Here is a 12,395-nt window from a genome sequence, read left to right on the forward strand (position 1 = left end):
TCTTTGTCCTCCCCCCCGCCCATACTGAAAAAACTGCTTTCATCTCTTACATATTGCATGCACATGAAAGGTTAAATTGTTTAAAAGATAAGGAAACTAATATAAGAACCAGAGCTTTATTTATGGTGTTGACTTTGGGCATTTGAACTTCCAGAATCCTTCAAAAAGCATAGCCAGTAGTCATGTTGGCTGAAGGTTCATGGGAACTGTATTCCAGGACTTTTCCAAGTCCTTGAAAAAGCTGAGTAGACAACAGGTTGAATATGTTGTTGTGATGCAACAACTAAAAAAGTCAGTGGGATTTTGGGCTCCATCAAAAGAAGTAAAGTGTCTAGATCGAGGGAAGTCATGGTGTCCCTCTATTCTGCCTTGGCCAAACCTCACCTGGAATAACACTGAGTCAAATTCTGAGCACTACAATTCAAGAGGGATATTGGCAAGCTGGATCATGTTTTTTTTTGGGGGGGGGGGGCGTGCCTAAGATGATCAAATATCTGGAAACCATACCTATGAGGAGCTGCTTAAAGAGCTGTGCATGTTTAGCTTTTAGAAGAGTGGGTTGAGATATGATAGGCATGTTCAAATATTTGAAAGGATGTTATAAGAAAGAGGGAGAAGGCTTGTTTTCTGCTGCCCTGGAGACTAGGGACCTCATCACATTGAGGTCTGAATCCGGGAGCAGCGAGGGGTGAACCATTGCCACATGCCCCGCATCACCCGCTGCACTCCTTACCTTATCCCATGGGGGAAGCGTTACTACCCGGCTTCACACGTTTTCCCCTATGAGAACATGGGAAGCCTCCCATGTTTTCAGGGAAGCATCCTAGCAGGCTTCTCTATGGAGCCCCGCTGGAAGTTGCCTTACATTGTGTGATGGTGTCTGGCAGGCTTTGTCCAGGAAGCATCCTAGCAGCGTGCTAGCATGCTTCCCAGCCTATGTGTGATGAAGTGGCAAAACTTAGAGCAATGGGATCAAATTACAGGAAAAAAGATTCCACCTGAACATTAGGAACAACTTCCTTGCCGTTCAACAGTGGAACTCTCTGCCTCAGAGTTTGTGGATGATCATTCTTTGGAGGCTTTTAAACAGAGGCTGGATGGCCATCTATCAGGGGTACTTTGCTTGTGCTTTTCAAGCAATGGCAGTGGGTTGGACTGGATGATTAATGTGGTCTCTTCCAATTTTGTTATTCTAAGTCCTTAGTTTTTTCTGTTCAAGAATTGCTTGAACATTGTTGTATTGTTCAAGAATTGTTGTATGAGCATTGGTCAAAAGCACTCCAAGATGTTGAAGCTAATTTTGCACTCAGGTAACATAAGTGAATTTAGAAGTACTTTCAAAATATATATGAGTTACTTAAAAAGTATCCACAGTAGGTAAAGTACCAAATTCCCATGCATGGGACCTAAAAATCAGTGGAGCCTTTATTTTCCCAGGATTTAATGTCAATTCATTGTCTCTTATCTAGTCCATTACAGCATCCAAACAGCACAGAGTTCATATAATTCTGAATCCAGAGATACATATAATTTAGTATAATCAATAAACGTTTTTCTCCCTTATATTGAAACGATTAAGCTGAGTGGTTTGAATAGCGATCTTAGACACAACAAGAGACAGAAATGAATTCTGCACCCCGATAATATATACTGACCCACACAAAAGAGTTATTATACAAGAAAAAAAGACTTCTCATTTATGTTTTTGCCTCATTAAATATGGATTATGGTATGTCTTGGGGACTTCACTCAAACATCATTAAATATGGATTATGGTATGTCTTGGGGACTTCACTCAAACATCATTATAAACTTCTTCTTGACAGCTCAGGCTGTATTGATAAGGAAGGCAGAATGAACTGATAATATTGAACACTTTTTAATTGCAGTTTTCCTCCTTGTATCAGGTGACAGTGAGCAACTAAGATCTTTTAGTAAGTAGACAATATTTGGATTGCAGTAGGATTGTCTTGCAATAAAATATGAGCCAAATTTTTCTGAGGATGGAGCAGAATCACTGCTCCATCCTATTCTTGCCATTCTGATCTGTTCTTCTGAAGGAATCCATTGTCCTGGCATAACATTTAATATCCTGATGTATCACAGTGTGTGTGTGCTTTTGTCATTTCAACAGCAGATGGCAGAGTCTGAAAACAAAGAAATTAAATTATAAGCCCAGCAATAGAGAAAATGCACACGTGTCTTGAAATTTTATGATTCACAAGCCTAACAAAGCCAAGTTACAAATAGAGCCAAGTTGGGGTTTGAATGTATGTATTTGTGAGTGCCAGGGAGGAGAACCATACTAGATATAAGCATTTCTTCCAACATGACATATTTAAACAGACATATAGGAGCTTTGTAATCTGCAATTCAAAGGATATTTCCAAAATGCCTCCTACTAGTGTTACCCATAAAAAAGGCATTACAGAGTTCTTCTGTCTCTCCTTTGGTTAATGTTTTATGGCAACAAAAAGACAAAGAAGTGCTGAGAGAATGGCAAAGGGTGGAAAGGGAAAGCACTGCCATTTGTATACCTAGTGAAATACTGTGAACAAGGAAAGGTCATTGCACAACAAAAGCCTCACTTGAATACCTGCCTACCTACCACCCTATTTTTGTGTTAACTATCTATATCCTGATGGTTCGTTCCAACAACAGTACATCCACTGAATGAATGATACAAGTAGGCAAATCCCATTGATTCAGTAAAGGTAAAGGTTAAGGTTTCCCCTGATGTTAAGTCCAGTCATGTCTGATTCTGGGGGTTTGTGCTCATCTCCATTTCTAAGCCGAAGAGCCAGCGTTGTCCATAGACACCTCCAAGGTCATGTGGCCGGCATGACTGCAAGGAGCGCCGTTACCTTCCCACCGGAGCGGTACCTATTGATCTACTCACATTGGCATGTTTTCGAACTGCTAGGTTGGCAGGAGCTGGAGCTAACAGCGGCCGCTCCCACCGCTCCCGGGGTTTGAACCTGGGACCTTTCAGTCTCCAGCTCAGTGCTTTAACGCACTTCGCCACCGGGGCTCCTCAGTAGATTTGCTTTAGTTGGGACTTAGTCTATGTATTGTATTCATGTCCTTTTCCACACCTAAAACCCTTGAGTACCTAAAATGTTGCATTACTGCTGAAAAGATCTGAGCTTTGAGGGTTACTAAAATATAAGGATAGTCATGTTGGATAAAAATATTTGGCTCACATGGAGCCAACCAGCTGCCAACATCTGCAGGGCAGGGCATGATGGCAACAGCAACTTACCTATAGAGGGAGACAGCATATGATACTGTAGAAGATAAATAACCGTCCTGACTCCTAGCCATTGGTGGCCCATGCTGTGTATGGACTGGTCACTACCTCACGGTCTAATCAACCTCTTAATACTGTAGTGAAGATGACATGCAGTAGGGTCTAGAGAACTAAGTATGCTATTATCTACTTCTTGGTAGAAAAGTATCACATCTCTAACAAACCTCTAAGGCACTGGGAGTTCATAAAATCAATGTGGGCAGGTCTACACTGGCTGCTAACTCTGGGACTGGTTGGGAGCATTTATTTCCTGCTGGTCATGCAAGAGGCCCATTCTGACAATAGAGGTGCCCACAATGGCTAGGAGCTCAGATGGAGTTCTGAAGCCAACTGAAAGCAGTGAAAGCAACACTGGAAGAGCCTTCCCCTTTGCCTATCTCAGTGGTTCTCAACCTGTGGGTCACCAGGTGTTTTAGCCTACAACTCCCAGAAATTCCAGCCAGTTTACCAGCTGTTAGGATTTCTGGGAGCTGAGGGCCAAAACATCTGGGGTTCTACAGGTTGAGAACCACTGGCCTAACTATTCAACACAGGGACATGATAATGGTGTGGTGCTCATCTGGACAGCGGATCAGGTTGAATCAGATCTGATCCAATTGCCCTGACTGTCATTCAGTCCCAAAATACTCTGAGGTTTTCAGCAAGCTCTGGAGTATACCCCACTTTGCTAAAAGCAGGGAAAACTAGGAATAAAGCAAGAAAATTCATTTTGCTTACCAGAAGTCAGCAAACCCTGTAAGAGGCAGCCAGGGTGGATTCAAGATGAGTGTAGCTTTTCTTGCCCACGCCAAGACAAATGGGTAAGTTCCTTACAAATTGTAGAATCTAGCAATGTATTTCTGAAATAAGTTTTTTTAAAAACCATCAGCATACTTCCCAGAACACATATTTTTGTCCTGCGCTATTTTTGTGCTACATGTTGTTTTTATTTCTGAAACATTTAATACAATCTGGCCATTTAGTGACGGCAGAGTGAAAGATTTGTAGAAACCAAGGTCATGTTCTAGAATATACTTTTTTAGCACCTTAGAAGAAATGTAACAACTTAGAACTCCTTCAGGATTCAGATTCTAAAAATAGAGACTGAGGATATCATCACATGAGGATGACGTGTAACTGTTTAGTGTTGCATACAATTTGCATTTCAGGTTTCCCCTTGTTATTTGGCCATACCTTTTAATTCACTGGAGAAAATATGAATTGGCTCCAAGTAGTGCACTATTCCTACGTTGCCATTGATGTTATATGTAATTCTTCTGTTATGATACTGGGTGAATCTACATGGTGGTGTGATGTGTTATGGCTGTAACCTTTCTTTACTTCACTTCCCTGTCCCCAAGCTGTAGACCATATGTTTAGTGTACTGTAGCCTACTTTTCCTGAAAAAGTTCACTGGGCTTACATGGATTTCAGTAGTAGCACAACCCCCCCCCCCAACCCAATAGTTCTCTAGTAACACAGATCACACTGTCTACACACTGCACCACCCCATAAACACTTCTCTCTACCCGTGCATTGCACTTCAAATGACACAGCCCTTTTTATTTATTTATTTTAAATGGAAGAACTATACCATTTTGAAATTGAACTCCTTATCACCTGAATGTTCCATTTTGTATTTTCATAACCATGTTACTTTGCATTGTGCAGTAACACTTTTCAAGTTTCCTGTGAGCTCATTCATCTCTCTGTAGCTTCCATCACAATAAATATGGATGACAATGTATTGCAAATCCCAGTCTTATACATATTATTTTATGTTGTCAGGAGGTGATGTAGTTATCAGTGCTAAACCTGATTTAGGGGTACTGGGGCCACAACAGCAGAATTCTGAAGGTTCTCATCAGTGATAATGTTTGTCAATTTGAATCCAGCACACCACAAGCTGTGAAAAGATCCTCGAGGCTCTCAATCCCTAGAGGCTGTCGCACAAGCTACCTACCAGGCCTAAACGAAGAATCACTAAATCAGCTACAAGAATCTCTCAGATTATTTCAAGAGAATCCATACAGTGATGGGACTATAGCAGCAGGCCAAAAACTATCTACATCCTTAGCTAATGCTAAGAAAGACCACTGGATAGAGCTGCTTGAGAACCTGGACATGTCCAAGAGTAGCCAAAAAGCCTGGCAATTGCTGAGACGCAATAGTGACTATAGTGGATAGTGACCCTCTGGTCAACCATGGACACGCGAACGTGACACCAGATCAGATAGCTCACCAGCTAATTCAGAATGGGAAAATCAATTGCAGCAGAATAAAGATGAAAATCAACAGGGTGCCAGAACTTGAAACCCACCACTTGTCTTCTCCTCTAAACCTGAAAGAACTCAGAGAAGCCATCAAGCGATGTAAGACTGGTAAAGCACCTGGCCTAGATGACCTGATGATGGAGCAAATCAAACACTTGGGCCCCAAAGCTGAAAACTGGCTTTTGAAATTCTACAATCAATGCCTGGCACACAAACAGATTCCCAGAGCATGGAGGAAAACTAAGATAATTGCCATCTTAAAACCTGGTAAAGATGCCTCCAATGCCAGGAACTACCGACCAATCTCCCTCTTATGTCATCTATATAAAGTCTATGAGAGGATGCTATTAAATCGACTAGGACCTGTTATCGAACCCAAGCTTATTGCACAACAAGCAGGTTTCAGACCAGGGAAAAACTGTACAGGTCAAATTCTTCATCTGACTGAGCATATCGAGGAAGGCTATGAGAAAGGATACATTACGGGAACAGTTTTTGTGGACCTTACGGCAGCCTATGACATGGTGCAACATAGAAAAATGCTGCATAAAGTCTACCATATCAGCCGGGACTTTGACTTTACAAAAACTGTCCAGACCCTCCTAGAAAACCGCAGCTTCTATGTGGAGTTTCAGGGCCAGAAAAGCAGATGGAGGAGGCAAAAGAATGGTTTACCCCAAGGCAGCGTTCTTGCACCGACCTTATTTAATATCTTCACGAACAATCAGCCACAACCTCCACTCACAAAGAGCTTTATATATGCTGATGACCTTGGCCTTACAACACAAGCGAAAGATTTTGAAACAGTTGAAAAGCAACTCACTAATGCCTTGAAAGATCTCTCCAGCTACTACAAAGAGAACCACCTGAAGCCTAACCCTTCCAAGACACAAGTGTGTGCTTTCCACCTATGTAACCGTGAAGCCAACAGGAAACTGAAAGTTACTTGGGAAGGCCAAGAGCTCGAACACTGTTTCCATCCTAAATACCTTGGTGTCACCTTAGATCGAACACTAACATATAGGAAACACTGCATGAACACCAAGCACAAAGTAGCTGCACGCAACAACATCCTGCGGAAACTGACTGGCAGCACATGGGGTGCAGACCCACAAGTAATACGAACATCAGCCCTGGCCTTGTCTTACTCAACTGCAGAGTATGCCTATCCTGTCTGGCACAAGTCTGCCCATGCAAAGCAGGTGGACATAGCACTGAATGAAACATGCAGAATCATCACAGGATGCCTTAAACCTACACCTGTTGATAAACTCTACAAGTTAGCTGGCATTGCCCTTCCTGACGTGCGACGGGAAGTCGCTGCTAACTGCGAGAGAAAAAAGGTCGAACATTGTGAAAGCCACCCGCTGCATGACTATCAGCCTCCTCCCACCAGACTCAAATCAAGGAAGGGCTTCATGAGAACCACCACTCCTCTTGATGTTCCTCCAGCAGCAGCAAGGGTGTCTCTCTGGGCAGATAAACCTGGCAATTCCAACTGGATGGCCCCCCATGAGGGTCTTCCTCCAGGGGCAAACAAAGAATGGGCAACTTGGAAGTTCCTAAACAGACTGAGAAGCAGAGTGGGCAGATCAAAAGACAATCTGGCAAGATGGCACTACCTGGAGGAATCCTCCACCTTGTGTGACTGTAGAGCAGAACAAACAACTTCGCATATGTATGCTTGCCCACAATGCCCTGCCTCATGCACGGAGGAGGAGTTGTTTAAAGCTACGGACAATGCGGTTGCTGTTGCCCGCTTTTGGTCCAAAACTATTTAGTTGCTTGTGATTTCCTTTTTCCCCCCATCATTTTGAAATGTATTTGTCGTGCAATGCTTTTGACACGAAATAAACCACATCACAAGTAAAGATATATGTCCACAGTTACAAGGCAAAAACCAAAACTGTTAACAAGTGCATGAATGTATCTGAACACATAAAATAGCAACTTTTCAATATATATATATATATATATATATATATATATATATATATATATATCTGCAGTATTTCAAACATGAAATAAATGCTTATACAATCAACAAAAAGCAGGATAGCACCAGCAAAGAACTATGAAATGGTGCAGTTAAATTAATTTTATAAGAAGCTAGAGAATTGAGCAAAAGGGCAGTGAATGGCAAACAGCCAGAGATACTCATTGTCTGTTCACTGGAAACTGAATGGCTACAGCTTGGGAACAGGGAAATGTAGGTGAGAACAGTTACACCAACAAAACACCCACACTGTCATGTGGATTCTCCTAATATTGTGGCAGCAGCACTAGCTATGGTGTTAATGCTTGAATGAAGCATCAGCTGACTATCTGTAATGGTCTTGAGGCCTCTACTTCCCAGCACATCATCCCTCTGTTTAAAAGTGAATCAGATGCAGAGCTTCCCAACAATTTTGTCTATAACTGACCTATAAAAGCCAGGATCAGTTCAAGACATTTTCCTTTCTGGTACCTCTAATTTAGAATTCATGGTAGTTTAAAAGACTGGGGCCAGACATATGTTATAACCATTTTTGTTCTTCAACTGATGGCACTCAAGTGCTTCTCAAAGATAAATATTCTTGTGCTCCCCCCCCCCCTCATTACTTAGGATACATCTGTCCTGGATTTGTAAGTGGATGGATATGTACAGCCACTCTCTGAGCAGCCCAAGATTCAGCACTTCTATGTTGAATCTAGGATCTCTGTCCAGACAGCATGAGACTATATCCCTCCTGCTGGATTGTTACTTCCTCCATTCCACTGCTGCTGCTTTCTGAGCTCTTGGCCACCACAGTCACCTTTGCAGATTTCAGAATGAAGTGCCTACATAGCTGACAAGAAGGAAGGACTTGACCTCTCCTTCTTCTTGCTGGCCATGCAGGCATCCGTTTTGACATCACAGATGTGAAAGGAGTTTAGACAGAGCTCTCTTGGTAGGAAAGTAACAACAGCAGCAACAACAGGAGCCCTTTCCTTGTGTTGATCAGCACAAGGAAGAATGATGGCACTAGGGTCCAACTGAAGAGGGGGCTCGTGCTGAATTGAACTTAATTCAGCTGTTCAAATTACACCAGAGCCACAGAATACTCCACAGTTTCCAGCAAACTCTGGGGTTGCTGGAAGTGAAGAAGCATCAACAGAAAAGCCTCTTCTAGCACTTAGATGGCAAGGGGTACGGGGCAAAAACATGACAAAAATATTTGGGGGAAAAGCTTGGTTTTTGGAAAATGTGTGTGTGGCCTTTCAATAACAAATATGAAATATTAAAATAAAAAGCACACAATGGCGGGAAGAGGAGGAAGAGAACAGCGTGTCTCATGACTTAAATGTTACACATTGCCACCTAAAATTGGTGATGAGATTTATGAACATTAACTCAAGAAACTAAAGTTACCATGCTCAGCACTTGTATATAGTTCATGTCAAATTTGGCCAGTACTAAATTCATTTCACTGCATGACATTTTTGTACAATTTTCAGACTCAAAGTTCTTCATGTTCACTGAAATGGATGCTAACAAAATTAATACATGCACTTAACCTCAAAATTATTACAATAAACTGTAGCACCTGGAAATGCCAGGAGAATCTTATGTAGACAGTGTGCAAAGATAAGTGAGAAAACAGGATGTTTGTAAAGTATGTGAAATACAGATAAGAGAAATTAAGCTAGAAGAGGCGTGAACCCTGAATATTCCCCCCAAAAAAATTGTATGTAGATAGATACACTGTTGCATGCAAATCTGGAAGTGTTTGCATTACTATCCCAGTAGAATATTAGGCTTTACTGAACTGTCTGAATGTGGCTGTGCCCAAAAAAGGAATTTCCATACTCTGAAATGTTTTACAGATGAAAACCATGACTTCTGGCCAAGCAACCCCATAATCTAGTCAAGATGGGAAATATTATTGAGGAAGTTCACACAAGCTAGGAAAGCCTGCTGCAGTTTGCTTTTGCCTTAAGTCTACTGGGAAGGGCAAGGTTGGGGAGTTCATTGAATGCAAACTGCTTTTGTACTTTGAACTTTGATTGCAGCATATAGTAAGCTGAAGACAAAGAGAGAAAGGAGGAACAGGAGGAGAGCAGAGAGTAGCTGGGACATTTTAAAAGCAGATTAAAAACTGGGTAACAGGGGACTAATTGGGACTGCTCCTGCCAAATTCTAGATTGCCTCTCAGTGATTTCAATAAGATATTAAACACCATGAGAAGCATAACATAATCCTATGGGAAAACACAGGAGAATGGTCAGTGTGTTGAACATGCACCCCCCAGCACCACCATCTGAGTCTGACCCTCCGAGTAAGACAGGAGTAAATACAAATTCCATCTCAGAGATGCCCAAAAGAATACCATTGTTGAAAACCACTGAAAGGTCCAGCAGAACCCATTAAAACATACTCCCTTGTCTAGTTCTCTTTATAGCTCTACCCAAGCAATCCAAGTTTCTATTTATATTTAAGCTTGTTCATTTTTCTCACAGGAGCCATATCTTCATGTTAAAATCACTACAGAACTTGCTCCAGGTACTCTGCAATGAACAAATACCCATTGCCTTTCACCAGATATAAACTAGATTTTAAAGCAATGCTTTGACAATCTTTTTGATCATTTTTGTTGATTTTGCAATTCACCAGTACTCATTATGCTCGCTTACATTTCTCAATCCCCATCTGAGTCATCAACCTCACATGTATTAAAGTCTAAGTATGTTTGAGTGAGGTAATTGTGTGCTTTCCCTGACCATGTCATGAGACAAAACTCATAGAGTTGTTAACTATATTTGCATCTCTTTCCAACAATTGTTGAGAATATCTCATCTGCATTTATGCTTCTCCCAGTAGAATAGTGATGTGTTTGTTTATGCCTGTTGCCATTCTACCAGATTTCAAGGGGTTGGCATTATGTAGTTCTGCCCATGGGCAAGTTTTGTGTGTCATGCACATTCACTCAAAGGACAAGATCCTGAATGGGTATTCTAGCCACAAGATCAACATCACTGTCTGTATAAAATATCAATTAATTCTTTTCTTTAAACATCCTCATTGACCCTTAATATTGACATAGGGATCTTTGTAATGGTGGTGGGATCGAATGGAGGAAGGGTTATGGAGACTATATTGCAGCTGCAAACAGGGTTAAGGGCAGTGGGCAAGGTCAAAGAGAAGTGGACAGATCCAAATGTAATTCCTATCCATTATTTTTCATCTAGCTACAGGTTCATGGCCAGAGATTCTCCCACCAGATTTGGAATAGCACTTGGCTTCACATGACAGAGTTAGCCTGGATCTCAATGCTGCTGCTAATGGATCTGAAATTTTATTACCTATGTATTACTTGGTCTTCTCATGACCAAGAAGGGGAGTATCCTCTGCCTGCATTGATATTCCCTGAAACCATCTTAACTGACAATAGATATCAGAGACAAAATGTTGGCATGGGACTCTTAACACTGTCATGTTTCTTCTGCTATATGATTTTTGATATCTTTGTCTGATGAAGAAGCCAATGAAGCCTTAAAAGCCCAAACACTACATTTTGTGTAGTTTAATTTGCCCAGTAAAGGTATCACCATTTTGTGGACTTCGGCCTTTGTTCTGTTTTGCTGTTTGGCTAACCTGGGCTGCCACTGAACATGTTTGCTGGATTTGAAGAGACCAAAGTTAGCCACAACAAAGGGAGCTAACGGTCTGGAACTTAACTCTTTCAGGTTTGAGATTAAATTATTTCATTTGAACTAGTTAGCAACTTTTACCTATACAGCACATCCATCATTGTACTTAATGTACACAATAGATTCAAAAGTGGGCACAAAAACATATACAGCTTTAAAAAATATCTACAGAGTTTTTTTAAAAAAGCCTAAGCCTTTCACTGAAAAAGTGATTTACAGAGCTTTTAAGTAACATACAGAATTTTCAGAATAATTCACTCAGATGTTCTGTCCTTAAATCCTCATAGCACTTAGGCTACTTCTGTAAGTTCAGCACCACTGTATTCCTGCCTTTTTTAGGAGGCATCTTCATGAAAAATGCATTCCTCCTTGTTGAACTTAAGACTGGATTCAATGTTCTTACTAAAGACAAGAGTCAGAGATGTGTCCTGGCCTTCAATTAATGAGCCAAATATTAGAATAGAGTCCCTCTGTAAGAATAACTGTAGGTTGAACAACACAAGAGGCCAAAATCCTATTAGCTAGCTTAGTCTGAAATAGAATAAATCCACTGAGTCCATTGTCAACACAATATACCAATTCTAAAAAAAATCATAATAAGCAGTTCAGTCTTTTTTTTAGTACACAAATAAGTCTGTAGGTCTTCCTGATCTTTATCAGAATCACACACATAGGAAGGAGAGGTTTTTAGCTTTCCCCACCAGCCACTTTTAATTCCCCTTCCCACACAAGAATGGAGTCAAATGAAAAAAGATTCAAAAATTCCAATTAGGATAAATTTTGGGGGAAAAAAGGACAGAGGGAACTGTTTATTGTGTCAAATGTACTCTTTGTTGAATATATATTTGAAAAAGGATGCCTTTCATTTTTCAAGAAAAGAAGCCAGATGGTTATCACAGTGCTCAATTGGGAGGTTGGGAGAAGAACTATCATTAAACATTACTTCTGAGATAGACAAGCGCAATATATTCAAAGCTAATCAAGGGTATTCATCCCAACCTACTATCATGACCGCTCATCTGGGTTGTTCAACATTGGGGTACCTAGTATTCATAGGGGAGAGCTTCATTGTTACTGTCTGTACTCAAATTTGGCAGGAACGATGGCATCTCTCTATGGTCCAGGGGGTGCTAGATTATCTTCCTGTATCATAGGGCCTTGCC

General features: G+C 41.1%; 1 long non-coding RNA gene across 1 annotated transcript; it reads right to left on the reverse strand.

Annotated features, from left to right (window-relative positions):
* Positions 1-1,868: 1,868 nt before the first annotated feature.
* On the reverse strand, positions 1,869-5,218 carry LOC134299910 (uncharacterized). Its single transcript, XR_010007164.1, has 2 exons — positions 4,028-5,218; positions 1,869-2,147 (listed from the first exon to the last, which is right to left on the reverse strand). It is a non-coding gene; the product is annotated as an uncharacterized LOC134299910 (long non-coding RNA).
* Positions 5,219-12,395: the final 7,177 nt, after the last annotated feature.

This window comes from Anolis carolinensis, chromosome 1 (assembly GCF_035594765.1).
Source record: "Anolis carolinensis isolate JA03-04 chromosome 1, rAnoCar3.1.pri, whole genome shotgun sequence".
In the NCBI taxonomy this organism is placed as follows: Eukaryota; Metazoa; Chordata; class Lepidosauria; order Squamata; family Dactyloidae; genus Anolis; species Anolis carolinensis.